Consider the following 20,871-nt stretch of genomic DNA (forward strand, 5'->3'; position numbering starts at 1 on the left):
TTTTATGTTATAAGATAATCAAGGTGAAGAAATTATTTTCATATAGTAGTTGTTTAGAATATCTCATAACTCCATTTCATGTTTCTGAACTCCAGATCCCTAAAAAAATATGGGAGGAAACAACTCATTAAATTTTATTGAATGATATTGGAATGAGTAATATGTTTCAAATACAGTTTTCAAATGTCTCAATATTTTGGACCAAAACAATAAAAAAAACTATCTAAAATTTATTTACATCTAGATGTGATTTTTAATTAATTGTAACTGTTTGAATGGAGGAATTCTAGCACAATTTCTTTCTTGTGAAAGTTGAATTTTCCTTGTGGAAAGTTTCAAGTAGCCCTTTTTCTGGATCCAGTTAGTAAGGCACCTCTATCTGCCGATATTCTGTCATCTTGGGGTTAAATTTACACATTTGTCCTACCTTTAGAAATATATGCTGTGCTTTTTTCTGAATCAAAGAGTAATCTGTGCTTCACACTAGAGACAAAAAAATATTTACATTTCTTTGTATGAAAAATTTCACCTTCTGTTTGTCAAACCCTTGAGCCTGATGTAATGTGAGAATTGAAAGTAAATGGGCTCCATAGGCCCTACATCTCCAGAACCTACCTAATTTTATCTCAAGGATTTTTTTAGGTTTTCCTGCTGATTTGACATGGCTGACATCATTATAATTAAGGCACAACCCATAATCACAATCTCCAAACATAGGAAAATCATAGATAGTAAATGAGATTGCATTTCCAAGATGGGATACAATTAGATAGGTTGAAAGTGTTGGAACACTAAGTACTTTCCTACCAAGAGCTATGACCTTGAATTAAGGAAGAATTCTCCAGTCTACTTTGAGCAGATGGTTACTACATTTGTTTGACTTCCATCAAGTCCTTGACTTTTGGGCCAAATGTGGTGCCAAAGTAGAAGTTAGGTCTTAACCAATATTTTGATGTAAATTCTGGCTGAAAATTTCTGGCTGAAATTTCTTCATAAGAGAAATGGAAAGGTTATCTCATGGTGTTAGGTAAGACAAAGTATTCTTATCTCCAAAACCTTCTACAAACAATAATGCCACTCCATAGATTTTTATGTCATTTCTTTCTAACCCAATCAGTGACATATATTTTAGGTACAGTATATATAGCTACACTGAGCAATAAGTTCCAAATTTAAAACAAACAAACAAAATGCCATTTTAGGATCTGAAAATTTGGGAATGCCTCAGAAAACACACAGATTTAACATGTACACATGTTAACTCTTGATGATTTTGTTTTAATAACATCTAATAACATATAAAAATAAGCAAAAGGCTTTCTTTCTTGGAAGAAGATTGGAAGTAGATGTACCCTGGGCATTATAAGATTATATAAAAGAAGACTCTGAAGGATGGGGAAAAGAAAGAAAACTAGCTAGAGATTTCAAGACCTAACAAGTGAAAGGTTGATGAATTCTCTGGGCTTATTTTAATTGCATATATCCTATACTTGGATGTACTTGGAGCAGAAGATGCTACAAACCCAGAAATGACACTGGGGAAAAAAAAGCCCCAACAAAATTTTGTTCCCTCTAGCCAAAGTACCATGAAAAGGGCAACCTAACAAGACAGAAAACTTTTATACTTTTATACTATAATTGCTCTACTCCCACCAAACATTACAGAAAATATTATAGCTTCACCCCCATCCAGGCCAATAAAGGCCAATTGGAAAGGCTAGAACTTCACTTTTAACAGGCTGTGTAGTAAGGCACCCCAATAACTTCACATGGGTAGATTCAGACAAGGCCAAGTGGGACTCTTGGATTTTCATTCTTGCCAGGCTCTAAAAAGACCTCCCCTTCCACAGTATCAGTGGAGACTACATATGGAGCCCGGATCTTTGTCCTCATTCAGCATTAACTAGGTACTCTTTTTCCTCCCCACTGGGGTGATGTCAGGTGTAGCCTAATGGAGAGCCAGGACTTTCAGCACTTTCTAAAGAAAGATGAGGCAACCCGCCATTCCTCCCCAGTGCAAATGGAGAGGCTAGCTGTGAAGCAGTAATGAAGAACTCTTACTGCTCACAGCTGGAGAGTTATTAGCAGAAGCCTAGTAGAGACACGGAATTCCCATTCCTGTTTGACAATTATAAAGAGTTCCGCCCACCTCATATGCAAATAAATGCCTAGAGGGAAACCCTTATTTCTACCCACTAATGAATCAGCATTTGAGTCAGTAGTGGTGAGTCTGCATTTTTCCTTCTTCTGTGGTAAAGGTATCAGTGAAAGGCAGATTAAACAAAAGTTTTGAATAAGATATGGAATCTTATAATACCCAAAATGTCAAGGTGTAAATAAAAAATCACTCATATGGAGAATGAGGAAACTTTTGCTTGAATGATAAAATATATCAAAAACAGCAACACCAAGATGACAAGAGGTGTTAAAATTATCCGTCAAAGGTTTTTAAAGAGCCAGCATACAAATGTTTTGACAAATCATTACAAACATGTTGGAAAACAAATGAAAAAATAGAAATGAAATAATTTCTTTATGAAAGAAATAGAAGATATAAAGAAGAACCGAATGGAAATTTTGAAGCTGAAAAATACAATAACCGAAATAGAAAGCTAAGTGGATATACTCGATAACGAAATGAAAAGGATGACAGGAAAGATCAGTGAACTTGAAGATGGAACAATAGAAATTATCCATCCTGAAAAATAGAGAGAAAATAAACTGAAAAACCTAATAAACAGAACAACAGAGACCTGTAAGATTATTACAAAACATATAATATTCATGTTAGTTGAGGTCTAGAAGGAGAAGAGAAACAGGGGAGATCTGAAAAATCTCCAAATTTGTCAAGATACAAACCTACAGATTCAAGATGCTGAATGAACTGCATACAGGTAAACCTGAAGAAATGAACATCAAGATATATCATAATTAAGCTTTTAAAAACTAAAACAAATAAAGTAATTTTGAGAGCAGCCAGAACAAAATGGCAAGTCACCTATAAGGGAAAAACATTTTGAATGACAAAAGATTTCTCATCAGAAACCATGCGGGCCAGAAGAAAGTCACAAAATATTTTTCAAGTAATGAAAGAAAACTGTAAACCCATATTTCTATATCTAGAGAAAATATATTTTATTAATAAAGGAGAAATCAAGACATTCTCAGGTGAAGGGAAATGAAAAGAATTCGCTGCCAACAGACCCAACCTAAAAGAATATGTAAGGATATTTTTTCTAAGAAGGAAGTAAATAATATAAGTGATGTTGGAACATCAGAAAGGAAGGATAGAAGGTTTAAAAGTATGGATAAATACAATCAACTCTTCTTCTCTTGAATTTCCTAAATTATGTATGATTGCTGAAGCAAAATATATAGTACTGTCTAATGTTATCAATATATAGAGACAGAGGGAAAAATGTTTTAATTGTATTATAAACATTTAGAAGAGAGGTAAAGGGGAAAGGTTTCTATTCTGGTAAAATGTGGCTATATAATACACACACACACACACACATATATAATGTTAGGATATTTTTGTTGTTAAATTCTATTATGGGGTGCATAGGGCTGTAAAACTCATTATATAATGCAGTGTATAAATTAGACTTTGTGATATTGTATCAAAATATATAGAATATATAGTTATTTTGCACTAAGAAGCTGCAAGCTTTATATTATAATTTGTCACAAACAAGTTATGATTGGAATGGTATATGATACTCTATTTTTATTCTACTTCTATATTGTAGGTAATGTGTTTTTATATTGGAAAGTCCTAAAACCACAATCTCTCCTCTTGTACTTGCTATGGATAAATTCATTGAAGAAGAAATGCAATGATTTTTTGGATTTTTTAAATCATCTGTTGTCTTATGTTAGACTTACAGATCTGTCAAGAAGGCAGATGCATTGTAAAAACACTGTCCCAGAGATTTTAGTATCTTATATTATGAATCTGCTACTTTGGAATAAATAATGTCTTCTTGCTTTGTCTATTAAGATGCATATACCTTTGGATGTCTACATAATACAGGGAGTCCATAATACCTTAACTTGGATGATTTTCTTAATTGCTTTTCCCTGACAAAATGGACTTTGGCAAAATAAGAAACCAGAGCAAAATTTTAGAAATGTAGGAATGTCAGTGAGATACCATCAATATTGAAATATGGAGAAGGATGTAAGCAGGGAATACAAGCATGAGTGAGAAACATTATATAATTAATGTATTTCATGGTTGAAAAGGGTATAGTTATTTTTCTGACATTTTATTAAGATATAATTGACATAAAATTGTGTAAGTTTAAGGTGTACTACATGTTGATTTTATGAATATATATATATTGGAATATATATAGGAATATATATGTATATTGGAATATATATAGGAATATATATATAGGGATACATATATATATATTGGAATATATATATATATACATATGTGTGTGTGTGTATAGGAATGTGATTATTATACCATTAGGTAACACTTCCATCATACATGGTACTTTTCAATTCTTTGTGTGGTAACAATCACATAATCATATAAAGAAATGTATAAAAAGCATTGGACAAGATACAACATCCATTTATGATTAAAACATTTAATAGAATAGTCATAGAAAGTACCTCAACATAATAAAGGCCATATATGAAAAAGCCTCAGCTAATATCATACTTAGTGGTAAAAACTGAAAACTTTTCTTCTAAGATCAGGAATGAGACAAGAATGCTCTCTCTTAGTAATGTTATTCGACATGGTTTAGGAAGTACTCACCAGAGCAGTCAGACAAGAAAATGAAATCAATGCATCCAAATTAAGAATGAAGAAGTCAAATTGTCACTTTTTGTAGAAGACATGATTCTTTATATAGGAAACCCTAAAGATTACACCAAAAACAAACAATAAAAAACTATTCAAAATGATAAACATACGAGTAAAATCGCAAGACACAAAAATCAATGTAGAAAAATCCATTGTATTCCTATATAACTAACAATGAAATTTCAGAAAAAAAAAATGAAAAAAGAAAAAAAAAACAATTCCTTTAGCAATTACAACAAAAAGAATAAAATTCCTAGGGATAAACCTAACAAAACATGTGAAGGGCCTATACACTGAAAACTATAAGACAGTAGAAGAAATTGAAGAAGATATAAAGAAATGGAAAGATATTGCATGTTCATGAATTGGAAGAATCAGCATACTTAAAACAGGCATATTACCCAAAGCAACATGCAGATTTAATGCAATCCCCATCAAAACCTCAATGATGTTTTTTAAAGAACTAGAACAAAAAATCATCAAGTGTATCTAGAATCATGAAAGACCCAGAAGAGCCAAAGCAATTCAGAGAAAAAAGAACAAGGCCAGAGGTATCACTTTGCTTGACTTCAAATTATACTACAAAGCAACAATAAACAAAGCAGCATGGTATTTGTGGAAAAATGGAAACACAAACCAATGGAACAGAGTTAAAACTCAAGAAATAAAGCTTCCATATATATGGGCAAATAATTTTTAGCAAAGAAACCAAAAACATACAATAGAGAAAGGAAAGTCTCTTCAATAAATGGCGCTGGGAACATTGGAAAGCCACATGCAAACAAGTGAAACTAGACTGCTGTCACCATACACCAAAATTAACTGAAAATGGATCAAAGGGCTAAATGTAAAACCTGAAACAATAAACTGCATTGAATAAAACATAGGTATTAAACTCATGGACCTTAAATTTAGAGAGGATTTTATGAATTTGACCTAAAAGCAAGGGAAGTCAAAGCAAAGACCAATAAATAGGACTGTACCAAACTAAAAAGCTTCTGCACAGCAAAGAAACCATCAGCAAGACAAAGAGGCAACCATCTGAATTGGAGACTATATTTGCAAACATTGCCTATGATAAGGGGCTAATATCCAACATATACAAAGAACTCATATAACTCAATAGCATCAACAACAACAAAATATAATACAATTTTAAAAAATGGGCAGAGGACCTGAACAAACTCTTCTGCCAAGAAGACATACAAATGGCCAACAGGCACATGAAAGGATACTCAACATTGCTAGCTATTAGGGAAATGCAAATCAAAACCACAATGAGATAGATACCATCTCACTCCTGATAGAATAGCTATAATCAACAAGACAAGTAATAATAAATGTTGGAGAGGATGCAGAGAATGAGAAACCCTGATACACTGCTCGTAGGACTGCAAATTGGTATAGCCACAATGGAAGACAGAATGGAGGTTCCTCAAAAAACTAAACATTGATCTACTATATGATTCAGTAATCCCTCTACTGGGTATTTACCCCAAAGACTTAAAAACTGATATCCAAAAAGATGTTTGCACACCGATGTTCATAGCAGCATTACTCACAGTAGCCAGGGCAAGGAAACAACCAAAGTGTCCTACTGCAGTTGATTGGATAAAGAAACTGTGGTACATATATACAATGGAATATTACCCAGCCATAAGAAGAGATGAAATACTGTCTTTTGCAACAATACGGATGGACTTTGAGATAATCATGCTAAGCAAAATAAGCTAGACAGAAAAAGTTGAAAACCACATGATATCACTTATATGTGGGATATAAACCTAAAAGCGGCAAACAAACAGGACAAACAAACAGAGACTCACGGACATGAACAATAGACTAGTGGTTACCAGAGAGGAGGGTGGAAGAGAAAGGTAGATGGGGTGAAAAGGGTCAAATGTGTGGTGACAGAAATCTAACTATGGGTGGTGAACACACAATACAGTATACATATGCCTTCCTGTTAAATTGTAAACCTGAACCTTACTGGATTTCATTATCCAATGTTGCCATAATATATTTTGTTTTAATTTAATTTAAAAAGAGGCATGTGCAGCTGCCAGCTGCCACTCCTGTAGCCTCTGTCCCACTCAGCTGCTCCGGACTGGGCAGCCTGGGGTCCTCAACTCATCTAGCTTCTTCTGTTGCAGGGTGATTTATTTCTTTTCCTAGTTGTAGGATTTGTTCATCTTGATTTCAGGTGGCTTTCCTTGCTATTGGCTCCATGTTTCTGTCATAACTTTGATTTGGTCACAAGAGCGATGAACAAAGCCTCTATCATCTACGCCATTTTTTTCTGTTAGTTTGAATTTCATTTAGATTCCACATAGAGCCACTCCATGCAAATTTTGTCTTTTGATACCTGGCTTATTTCACTTAAATAATGTTCTCAAGATCTATACATGTAGTTGCAAATTATAGGATTTCCTTCTTTCGTAGATTCGAGTATTTTGTTTATCTGTATACACACATATATACAGATATTACCTTACTTATACATTCATTCTTTGATAGACAGAAACCGATTTGTTTCCATATCTTATCTATTGTGAATAATGTTGCAGTGAACATGGAGTAAATATATCGTTTTGACATCCTGTTTTCATTTTCTTTGGATGTACTCAGAAATGGACTCATTTGAGCATATGATAATTATTTTTTAGATGTATGATGTATTATTGAGTTGTATACTTGAAACCTATGTAATTTAATTAACCAGTATCACTTCTATAAATTGAATTTAAAAATAAAAATAAACAAAAAGAGAAAAACAATAATTTTTTGAAGAACTCCAAATCTTTTGCATAGTGTTTGAACCAATTTACAATCCCGGTAATCATGCTAAATATTTCCCTTTTCTCCACATCTTCACCAACACTTGTCTGTTGATTTATTGATGATAGCCATTCTGACAGGTGTAAGGTGATAACTCATTGTGGTTTTAATTTGCATTTCCCATAGCTTTGCCCACTTTAGAACTTTCACTTTGCAGAGAGTTATTGCCAAACTTTTCATACTACTATAATCTGTTGTTAACATTTGCTTGTGTTTTCTTCCTCTTTCTATACCTCATCAATATATTTTGTACTCTGGTGCTGAGTTAATCTTCTCAAAAGTGTAATGTCATTGCTTCTCAACCTTCAAAGTGTTCCTAATTGTCAACAAAGTCAAAATTCTTTAGAACGACTTTTAAGGATTTCCACAATTGTCAACTTAACTTTCCAAACCTCTTTCCCACATCTGGCTTCCACTCATCTTTTGCTAGTGCCAGTTTAACACTATATGCTCTGTGCTTTGCCACTTCTGTGACTTTCCTCATGCTTCGTGCTTGTTATGCTAATTCTCTCTCATTTAAGTCTATTCAGATTCTACCCATTTTTAATGTCCAGCTTAAATATCACTTCTTACATTAAACATACACAAAATATACCTACCCAAGTAACCATCTGTTCTTGCTGTCCCTGCTGCACCTCTCTGTAGCTTCTTTATGATATTTATTATTTCTAGTAATATATTAGTTCTTCCAATAACCCTGTGTGATAGCAAATGTATGGTAGGCCCATGCTTGATTTATCTTTGTGTGTATTTGCAGCATCCAGCACAGTGATTTTCATATGTGTAGTTTAAGTAATATGTTGTAGAAGGAAGGATTAGTGGCTCCCTAATGCCTATATATTCTACAAAATATCAAGCCTTAATATATTGGACTTACATTCAATGTCATCCTCTTACCCTGTAGCCTTTCTTGTTACTAACCAATAATAGAGAAGAACCAACAGAAAGGGATGAGGAGATAAGTAGCAAAACTATATTATGTTAATAAGTTAAGCCTGATTTTATAAATTTTATAAACTTATTCTATAATCTACAAAGAGTTCTATCAGAGATACTACAGGATTTATAACATATGGAGGAAAAAAATAGAAAATTTACCAATTATTACTGCTTAACTTTTCTTCTCCAAAAAAAAAAAAAAAACTATTCGTTTGCTTTAAGTGATTCTACCTTAATTTAGATGGTAATTTCCATATTGAGTGAATTATTAATTAGGTGATCACAAACATTACATTTCATTTTAGGGAGTCAAATTCAATCAGCACATATACCAGCATTTGTAATAAAGTCATAATATGAAATACTTAGGATAACAATCTCATAATTTTGAACAATGGAATCAACACAACTGCAATACATAACTGATAATTACACTTTTGTACTTCTGGAAATGAGACATCTTTTGTCTTTAGCTACTCATATTCTAGTGTTATTATATAATTGAAAGCATGCCATACATATCAGTAGGAGAGGTTACTTGTGTATCAGTCTTAAATTCTTAAGAGTACATCTGAGAAATATGGGACCAAATAACTGTCCCAGAAAGCATGAACACCTGTGGCATGGTACAATTGAACAACTCTTATGTTAAGTATGTTGAACTAATGCGTGTGACATCAGACCACCAATATAGCATCTATGAACTCTAACTACTGCATTATACTTTTCATTTGGAATTGCCTCATTTGAGTGGAAAAGGATTTTTTTTCATTTATATTTTGGAAAACATAGTCATCTGAGCCTTAAAGAAATAACATATGGTATGTCATACTTGCTATTTGCTATCTATTAACTATATCAAAATACAAAGCTGCTCTTAGGAAGTAACTAGAATGTGAAGTCTGATTTTGTGGATGACGGTTATTTATATAATTATTATAACAACCCATCAAAATAAATGTAAATGAAATTAACTGGAAAAAGCAAAAGTTATACTGAATAATATCAGACAAATCATGAGTCACATAGCCTATTATCTGCTTGAGTGGAATATAGCAACAAAAACTGAATGCTTTATGCCACTAAGAGTTTTAAACCTATTATTTCCAATAATAAACTAATTATTTAACTCAATAAAATACTAGTAAATAGTCAATCAAACTATCATAGAGAAAAATTGTCTCAAACACATTATTATTTAAATTTAATTTGGTACTTCATGATTAATAAGAATAATGGGTACATATTAAGTTCTTAGTTATTTACTAAACATTGTATTAAATAGTTATATTCATTATCTCATACAATCTTCATCAATTCTTTTATCCCAATTTTATAGAAAAGCAAACAGGTATAAAGAGGGTAAGTAACTTGCCAATGTTCATACAGTAATAAGTAGCAGAGTCCAGATTCAAACCCAGGGCAGTCTAATTTGAAAGCCCATGCTCTTAATCATAACTCTGTGGTTGAATCCTGTTATAAATAAAATGGGACAGAGCTGGAAGACAACCCAAGGTGAAAGTGTAATGTGAAATTTTTTATCAGTTCTTCCTACTCTAATGGATTTCTTATATTTTAAAATTTAATTTCCAACCTGAATATCAGGATGCTTCTCTTTAATTTTTATAGAGAATAAATATGTTTTATATTAAATAATTTTTTTTTTCGATTCATAAACTTGTACTTCACATTCTCAAATATTGAATAGTACTCTAATTATTAAGATAAATCTTGCTCAGAGATCATTTGGCATCTATTATAAATTCATTTTTTCCTCTGGAGTATCCTTTCCTAGACATTTTGTAAAAGTGCAACATGATTCACTATGAAGGTTTGAAAAATTGTATTACTGATGGAAACTTGAGAATTGTTAGTTCAATGAGTTATATTTGCTTAATAAAATCTTACTCATTTTATATAGAACTTAGAGTTCAATCATATTGTCATACATAACCAGAGAAAATAATTATATATATATAAAGAATATGAAAAAATTATACCAAGAGAAAGTAATTATCTCATTGTAATGTTTATTCTTCTTTGGAGTGCAACTTTAAAAAATTACTTACATTTTTAGATCTGATAACTATTTTTTAGGCAAGGCAGCCCTTAGTTGACCTTACAGATTGTAAGGACATTGTCAGCTTACAATCCTTTATTTTTTATGCTTACAGTACCTGGTCTTCCTAGGTGGTCTTCCATCGAAGGACTAACCAGGCCCAACCCTGCTTAGCTTTTGAGATCAGATGGGATCTGGATTGTTCAGGGTGGTATGGCTGTAGACTTACATCTGTGATCATTTTAAGTAGTACTAATCTCCCATATATTTTAGAATAGTTTAATAAAATATGTGTGAATAAAAAAGAGTTTAATAGGGATGATGACAACATTGTCAAGATATTTCATAGAGAGTATCACTAATGAACATCCGCATGATTTTAATTATGCTCAAGTGGCCCTTTTATGTTCAGGATATTGCTGCTTACTTTAGGAAGGCTTATTTCTATGAGGTCATGTCCCACAGAGGAGGGAAGTCCAAGAATCACCTCAGGTGATGAGATATATATTAAGCCAATTATGGGTAACAAGAGGGAGAGAGAGAGAGAAAGTGCAAGCATGCTTGAGTGAGCAAGCAAGGCAGAGGGGAAGAGGGAGTGAGAGAGAGGGAGAAGGGGGAAAAAGAGGAAGAATCATTGGTTAACCATTGATGGGGATCTTTAATTTTCTTGAAGAGTAACTTTTTCTGGAAATGTATAGGTATCTATTTCAATCTGTTGTGCAAGCATAATGTTAGCTAGGGCTTGGATTATGGGTTTACATAATTCAGAGAAGCAACAGGTACGACATTTAAAGATTATAAAAGTAATCTAAGAAAGAGACAAAAGTAGAATTACTACACCAACTTGTAATATTTTTTTTTCTAATTAACAAACTTATCCATGCTGGCAACCAACTAAAAAGATCACTGCGAGCAGTTAGGTATCTAAAAAGAGGTATATTCTATGGAAACAAAAGAAAAAAAAAGATTAATGATTAGAACAAATTATAAACCAGTATAATGGTTTTCTGAGCCTGGAGAGCTACTAGTCAAGATTTGTAGTTGCCAGGCTTGAGGTATCTTTTGTAGTTTGAAATGTCTCTGGTGATGTTATCAGGTGTCCAGACAAACTTTCAGTGGCTTACACATCAGTCAAGGAGATTGTTTAAACATGGGTTGTGATGATTTCTCTGAAGTTTATATCAAATCATCTAGCTGCACTTTGCAGTTACAAGGCTCATGGAAAAAGGCAGTTTTCATTCCCAAAAGTTCCAAATCAAAAAACGAAAACATTAACTCAGAGAGATTCAGCCAAATACTTGAGGAAACTAAAAACTTCAGGATACAGTTCAGTTTACAGCTAAACAACAAGATCCTTGAAGAAGTTAATAGGACTAAAATTTAATATCCACAAGTGTTTGTTATAGTTTCTACTGAAACATAATTTTTTCTCTATAAAACTACCCTCATTTTTACTAAAGATAAACAAATTAAGACTCATTTATTTGCAATATAAGTCTAGTTACAATAAATTTGGCATGATTATTTATATAAATATAACAAGAATAGCAATCGATCATACATATGGGGTCTTTCAAATATGCTTTGCTGGATTTTTTTTATAAGGGATCTACAGATTGAATTTTAACAATCTCTTGAGGCTAAGAGGTCAAGCTTCAAACTTGCCACCAAACAGTGCTTATAATACCTTTAGATATGAGTTAATTCCTCTTTTTTGAGATCCCCGAAATATCCTGAGGTTCTCTGCATCTGCCAGAAAGTGACCTTCCTTATATACCTGTTAAGGCTCTTGGGAACCCTATAAACAAGGTATCGGACTGTTTTCCCAAGGGGCTTTTATTAACTTCTAATGTCAATCTTAATTTCTTAAAACTGTCTAGTCATATCTGAGTCTATGTATGTGTGCCTAAAACATGATATTGCAGTCAAATCCTTGGTAATAAAAACCAACTTCTAATTGTGTCCTACTACAAATAGAATTGATTCTTATTGAACTTATGCAAACCATATTGCCATAAAAATTAGAAAACTCACTAAGAGTTTCCAAATTCTGGGGGGATAAGAAAGGGAGCAAAAAGATAGGTGTCTCAATTCTGCTTACAGAGGTATAATTCACCAAATTGCTCTAAATTTGAGATATTTAACAGAAACAAGTTTCCTTATATCTGGGAAAAAACTTAAAAAATCAGCAATATTTCAAGCACAATATCGTAAAAATGATAATGATTTTCAGGTCATTTAGTCCCATGTAATTAATTCTTGTTTATCTTGATCATTTGTTAGCATTTTTATGAATCCAGTCTTTCCTTAGAGTTTTATAAACCTTCCTTCATTTTCAAGGTATGATTTCAAAATCTATTCTCTGAAACCTATATTTTATCATAGAGCCCACTCTATGGATCTTTCTGAAGATGAAACATTTTTGTAAAAGTAACAGAGCAAAATAATAACTGTCAATAAATGACAAAAGAATTAAAATGACATGGTTAAAGATCTTCTACAATGAAATTTATAAAGAAGTTTGCTTTTCTCTGTAACACACAACATTTTAAGATAGCAACTAGAATTAAAAATAATAACATTATATCAGGACTGATAATAATTTTGGAAAGTTCATACAATTTTGGAACATTTATACTAACAATATTTACCCATACAATATACTCTAGAAGTTTATGATCATGTAATTTATAATGTTTCCCATGCAATTTAACATACTGAATAAGCCTAGTTAGTTTCATATTTCTCTTTTATAAAGACAGAGAACAATTTTTTTCCAGGTATTCCAGAGGCCCTCTGGAACACCCCAAAGCCATTTCAAGATTAAGAAAAAAGTCTCCAATTAAAACCTGTACCCTGGGAAGTTTGTCAGACAAATCGAAGGTTAGACACTTTACCAAAAAGATCACAGATTACTGTCAATCAATTATAAATTGTTCATTTAACCAAAGTAACAATAAAAGATATTAAGCACAAATATATGTTACCTAATTGTTAGCAAAACTTTAATTCTTATTATTGAGACGATTGTTTTCTTAAGTAATCAAGGGCAAGATAACATAAGCACAGGAAAGTATCTTGAAAAAACACAGACTCTGCTTTCTAGGCAGAAAACTTCACAATATATTATCACAAGCAGGCCAATAATACAAGAATACTTTTTCCTTGTAAGTGAAAGAGAACCAAACTTTAATTCTGCATCAGCTTACTTTTGATATTTAAATTCACTTAATTATCTTCATTCCAGTCTTATTCAGCTTAATCACATATAATATTTCCTCTCAGGACTTCCTTTTCATTAACCTTCTATAACTTTCCTTGTCCAATTGAATTTGTCTTTTATTACTTATTCATAAATAACAAGCTTAGGACAAACCACTCTGATTCCCTCAAAATGTATCTTCATACTATATACTTTCTATTACTAAAAACATATATTTATTTTCTTTTATCTTAGACATCTTAACCCTTACAAACTTTAATTTCTAGTGAAAATAAAAATAATCAATTAATATTATTTATATTAGCAAATTTATTAATACATTTTATAACCTCTAGAAACACAGACACTTTTATTGGCAAATATAGTTCACAATTTTAGAAACATACTTCTTCAAAAAACCGCAACACATATTTATTAACAGATCAAAATTTATCTTAATTCTTCTATAATATAAAGCCAAAAGTAAGCGAACTTAAATTAATTTAGCACTTAATTATTTCAATTTTTTATATTATTTGGAAATAATCTAAATATTTAATAATTTATATCGTTTACTTTAACTTAGTAAAACTAAAGTTTCATATTACCAAAAAATACTGGAAACTATTTTTAAGTATATATACTATATAATTTTTGCTAAAATTTCAGCTAAAAATCCTTTTATTATACTTACATCTATTAAATTAGCCCTTAACAATTATGTTTAGATTACTCATGAAAACTATTTTCCCATGCTACTTTTCTGCTGACAGATTTTTCAACAGAGATTACATGAACTTATTTCTATAAATCCAGGTAAAATATTATATTTAAAATTGACAACTCTAAAGATGTACCGGTCTAATCTAACCACACTCAAACCAGCATTAATGTTAAATATTTTTCCAAATCACATGATCCTGAAAAACATTTGAGTTGGTTTCTATTATAGTTTTTTTAAAGTTAAGGTAAGTGCTTAATTCCTTTAATCCAATTAAGCATAGTATTATTTTTACAAATTAGTAATACCATAAGGAGGTAGAGAATACCAGATTATACATAAAATATACAAACAAACAGATCTCACAAACAGAAATCACAAACAAGATATTTCATTTATCCAAACTGCAAGCACCATTTGCATTTTAAGAAATGGCTCTCAGGTCCTAGAGAAGATGGGGTACAAAATATACAACATAAAAGCACAGAAAATATCCAAGTTATAAGCTATTTATCTTTCATTTTTATTTTTATAGTAAAACATTTCATTTAAATGTATTTCATAATATGTGAAAAGTAGTTGAAAGTATCTTCAAATAACAAAGAAAATTTCTGATGTCAATCTGTTCACTAAATTAAAAAAGTTAAATATATAAATAGAATTTTTAAGTAACTAGGGAGACAGAGCAACAGTAAAAAGAAAACAAAAATGCCATTTACATATTTTAAGAAAAGCAGGGTGAATTTGATAAATTGTGATTTTTCCTTCTATATCAAAAATCAATGTTTGCACTTTCTGAGTAGCGAACTAGCCAAGGCCTGGCTGTCTGGATTCTGCATTCCCAGATGAACTTGCAGGGTGCATCCAGAGGCAACATGCAGAAGCAACTAACTGGTTACATTTACTTTACCAGACACTCTACAGAGGTCCCCAGCTTCCTGCTTTCACATGTAAATCAAGTCCGCTTTCTTTACAACCTCTCACATATATCCACTTCAGTTTCTACCTATCCTTTCCTCAAGGAAACTCCCTGGAAGGGGTGACTCCATCTCTAATTACTCGTGACTATATTTGCCATGTGGTTTTTCCACATTATACTGTTATTAACATGAGTAAAAGACTCCTATTGCCTGGGCAACCAGAAGCAACATAAGCATTGTGCCTACTGACTGGAACCTACTTCTAGTTTTTCTCTTATATTCTTAGATCCTCTCATTTTTATAGTCAAAACAATGCAATCCTTTCTCCCATTCTACCTTTTTTTTTGTATTGTGGCTCTCTCTGCATTGTCCAGCTGATTTAATTTTTCTTGGATTTATTGCTGTATTTTCTCATCCACTAGCTAACATTGATGCTTTCCTTTCCCTTAATCACTTTTCCTGTAAATTATCTCCTCTAATCATGGACCTCCGGCCTAATAGTTTGCTCTCCTTTTAGACATCTTTCTAAAATGTTATATTAACCATAAAAACAACCAATTTGTGAAGTTTCCTTGTCTGTTCTCCTTATTTTCTTTCTTTATTCTTGTGCTCTAGTTTTTTTTTGCTACTTTAATGCAAAGCTAATTGAAAAATTATGCCCTCTATTATCATAATCCTTAATACTAAACTACATAAAATATTATCTGTCCAATCTCTTTTTTTTCCATGTGACATGGTATACTATTTTTTTCCAATTACAGTTGATGTTCAATAATATTTTATATTAGTTTCAGGTATACGGCATAGTGGTTAGACATTTATATAATTTATGACGTGATTTCCCTATTAGATTAGTACCCACCTGTCCCTATACATATTTATTACAATATTATTGGCTATATTCCCTATGCTATACTTTATATCCCCATGACTGTTTTGTTAATACCAATTTGTGCTTAATTCCTTCACCTTTTTCACCCAGACCTCCCATCTGGCAACTATCAGTTTGTTCTCAGTATCTGTGAGTCTGTTTCTGTTTTGTTTTGTTTTTATTTATTTTGTTCTTTAGATTCTAAATATAAGTGAGATCATATGATATTTGTCTTTCTCTGAGTTATTTCACTTGGCATAATACCCTCTAGATTGATCTATGTTGCCACAAATGGTAAGATTTCATTTTTATGGCTAAATAATATTTCATTTTATATATGTACCACCACTTATTTATCCAACTGTCTATTCATGGACACTTAGGTTGCTTCCATATCTTGGCCATTGTAAATACTGCTACAGTGAACATAGGGGTTCATATATCTTTTTGAATGAGTGTTTTGAATTTCCTTAGGTAAATACACAGAAGTGGAATTGCTAGGTCATAAGGTAGTTCTCATTTTAATTTTTTGAGGAACCTCCAAACTGTTTTCCATAGTAGCTGCACCACTTTGCAATCCTACCAACAGTACATGAGGGTTCCCTTTTCTCAACACGTGTTGTTTATTGATTTATTGATGTTGGCTATTCTGACAGGTGTGAGGTAATGTCTCATTGTGGTTTTAATTTACATTTCTCTGATGATTAGTGATATTGAGCATCTTTTCATATATCTATTGGCCATGCGTAGGCCATTCCTCTTTGGAGAAACGTCTATTCAGGTCCTTTGCCTATTTTTAAATTGGATTATTTTGCGTTTGTGTGTTAAGTCACATGAGTTCTTAATATATTTTGGCTATTAACATCTTATCAGATGTGTGTCATTGGAGAACATTTCATTCAGTAAATTATCTTTTCGTTTTGTTGATGGTTTTCTTTGCTAAGGAAAAAAAATTAGTTTCATATAGTCCCATTCATTTATTTTTTCTTTAGTTTCCCTTGCCTGAGGAGATGCATTAGAAAAAAATATTACTGAGAGTCATGTCAGAGAGTTTGCTGCTTATTTTTTTCTAGTTTTATGGTTAAGAGTCTTACATTTAATTCTTTAATCCATTTTGAGTTTATTCTTATATATTGTGTAAAAAGGTGATATAGTTTCATTTTTTGCATGTATCCGTCCAGTTTTCCCAACACCATTTATTGAAGAGACTGTCTTTACCCATAGTATATTCTTGCCTCCTTTGTCGTAGATTAAATAATCATATAGGCATAGGTTTATTTTTGGGCTCTGTATTCTATTCTATTGATGCATGTGACTGTTTTTATGCCAGTACCATGCTATTTCAATTACTATAGCTTTACAATATAGTTTGATATCAGGTAGCATGGCACCTCCAACTTTGTTCTTTTTTCTCAAGATTGCTGTGGCTAATCCAGGATTTTTCATGGTTCCATATAAATTTTAGGATTATTTGTTTCGAGCTCTGTGAAAAATGCCATTGGTATTTTAATATGAGTTGCATCGAATCTATAGTTTGCTTTGGGTAGTGCGGACATTTTAATGATGCTAATTCTTCCTACCCATGAGCATGGTATTTGCTTCTATTTATTTTTGTCTTCTTCGATGTCTTATAATGTCTTATAATTTTCTAAGTACTTGTCTTTTATTTCCTTGCTTAAATTTATTCTTAGTTATTGTTTGATGCAATATAAGCTTTTAAAAATACTAATCTGTTTCTGTCACCCCCTGATAGAAGCCTCTAGTTTTTATTCCAGATTATGTGGGTTCAAACAACCTTACTAATTTCTATTTAGCATGTTCAGTTAATATTCTTAGAAGGATGTATTAATATGCCTTTCATTTTATAATACTTAGTAGGGGAAATGTTCCTCAATCAGATAATTTTTTTACCCATAATACAATTAGGTAAAAAAGATAAAATCACTTCATAAAGTCTATTCAAAGATAATATTTCTCTTATGAACTTTTCCCTTAATTTCATTAGTTCTTATATTACTATCTATAGCTTTCATTAAAATGTTAGCAATAGGTTTGATTTTATAGTATTGGGAGTTGGAGGAGGGGCAATGTTCCCAAGACAGGCACTTCACTTTTTTTACATTTTTCAAATGTGAAAATCTTCCTTTGCTCTTGGGTCATACTAAAATAGTTGGGTTGGCTGGATTTAGCCCAGAATTTGCCAGCCCCTCATCTAGCTCACTGTTTCTTAAACTGCACTGTACTTTCTTAGGGTGCTTTTTGAGAATACTTGGATATTTTAAATTCTTTCCTTGACATTAAATTGCAAATGGACATTCTTAGGAGTGATACTTTCCCAAAGTAAGCCTCTAGGGAAATGTTTAATGTACAATGGTAGGGATAGTTTACAAAAACAAGGACCATTAAAGAGCTAAATCCCATTAGTAGTGGGCCTTACTTCCTTTAGAAAGTAAAGGAGCTCCTTGCCCTATTCTTTCTCTACTCCCCTTAAACTGCCTATTTTATTCCTATAGTTGTTAAAACTTTTCAAATCACATGCTATTGTTTTCTTTCCCCATAATTGCATTAAAGATTGACATTAGTAATACAATGATACGTTTTACTCAAAAAAAAAGATTATGGAGAAAAAACTTTCTATAAAGTATAATATAGGTCATTAATGGAACCTTTTTGTTATCTTCACATTCCTTATGAATCTTGGAGTTCACTTGGTGTTATGTCAGACTCTGAGGCCTATATACTCCATGGGTCTATTTCTTTCAGAACAATGGTTATTTAGGATATAATTGTATATCATAGTTATCATCAGATCAGGAATTTATCTAATGAATTTCTTCATCTTAATGACTGAAGTAATCTGTTAAGATTATAAAATGAAATTATAACTGAGTTCTATATAAGATACAATAAAAAATCAGATATAAATAAAGGAGAGGCGAACATATAAACCTTTGCACAGAGTTTTACAGAATTAACTGCAAATCAGTTTAGTGGACAGTGTAAAACTGTAAATTGATTCTTTAGAGGAAAAGACCAATTGTCTAGAAAGGGAGAGCAACTTTTTACAGATTCATTAGGTGGAGACATTTATTTAACAATCTAGTTGAATTTGATTTTCACATCAATTTTTTTTTCTCTCAATAAGAACTTTTCAGTACTGTACAGAATTACAATTCTCAGGAAAGTATAGTCTTAGAAATAAAGAGAAATTAGTTTTAACAGTTCTGATTAATGAATTCATAAATATAATTTCCCTTATTTGATGTTAATTAAAGTTTCATAATTAACAAAAATATGTTTATTTCAAAAGCCTCACCTCTGGAAAGAGGTGTTACTAGGAAGAACATTTAAACCTTGTGGAACCTTTTGAAACTCTCTTTGTAAGTATTCCTTCTGAGGAAGATATTTACTTTTTTCTTCCAAAGGGCAAATATAAAGCTTTTATATAGTCAAAATCCCCAAAGCTTCAGGTAGTATGTCAATCTTAAATAACCAATGTAATTTTCATATTTGTTGTATTTTCTGTTAGATTTTTTTTCACTATAGTAGAATGTGTAGCTGCCCTAGGTTCTTTTGCAGAGTAGAAACATTTTCTGTATAGTTCCACAGGAAACCAGGTATCCTGATAAATCAAATACATGAAAGGATATTAGTTACCAATTTATGAAAGCAGATAGTATTTGATGAAGTGTAGAATATGTCTAGTTAAATAAAATTTACTTATATTTTTCCTCGTCTATTACTTTTTGTTTCAACTTTCAAAATAATGAAAACTAGTGACGGTGCAATTATAAAAAGCCATTACTATTATTTTAGAATAGGAGTCAAAAAAGTTCTAAGTATTTGTACTTTTCAGATCAATGTTTAGAAGAACATCAAAATTATTTGCTATCTATCTCCCCTAGGATGCGAAAGTTTCAATATATCTCATGTTGCTTTGCCATATAATCAACATTAACTTTCTCTTTTGTATCCATCAATTATTTATATTTTTTGTCTTTACCAGTTTTTACAGTGAGTGTTTTCTCTTAGACAATGGGCTAAGAGAAATTATCTGCTGAGAAAGGAAATTCAAAAATTTTTATCATAGTCAATTTGACAGTATATTAAAACTCATGGAGTATTTTTTTCTTATCTCGTTTTTGGGCCACATGTTACTGTATAAGTCTGTTATTTTTGTTCATGTTTCATTGAACATGGAACAAATCTCTTTGCATAGGTAATATTCATTTCGATCATTCATAACTTCCTGTTCTGTCCTTGGACTCCTTTATTGCCTAAAGGACATGCTTGTTATGTATGTTCCACTTTGAGGTTAATAATAATTCTAATGTCTTGTGACAGTCCTTTTGGTTGAAAGGAGCAAAATCCCATTCCTATTAGGTGAGGAAAAAATGAATGGTAAAAACTTAAGTCAATGGTCATGATTACCTTGGAGAATTCAAGGACAGAAAGTAGAGCTAATAATTATGAAGAACTGGAATCAGGAACCC

The 20,871-nt window shown here is 31.7% G+C and overlaps 1 pseudogene; it reads right to left on the bottom strand.

Moving 5' to 3' along the window:
* Positions 1-10,770: 10,770 nt before the first annotated feature.
* LOC118608231 lies at positions 10,771-10,889 on the bottom strand (annotated as a pseudogene).
* Positions 10,890-20,871: the final 9,982 nt, after the last annotated feature.

Source organism: Rousettus aegyptiacus, unplaced genomic scaffold (assembly GCF_014176215.1).
Source record: "Rousettus aegyptiacus isolate mRouAeg1 unplaced genomic scaffold, mRouAeg1.p scaffold_m13_p_9, whole genome shotgun sequence".
In the NCBI taxonomy this organism is placed as follows: Eukaryota; Metazoa; Chordata; class Mammalia; order Chiroptera; family Pteropodidae; genus Rousettus; species Rousettus aegyptiacus.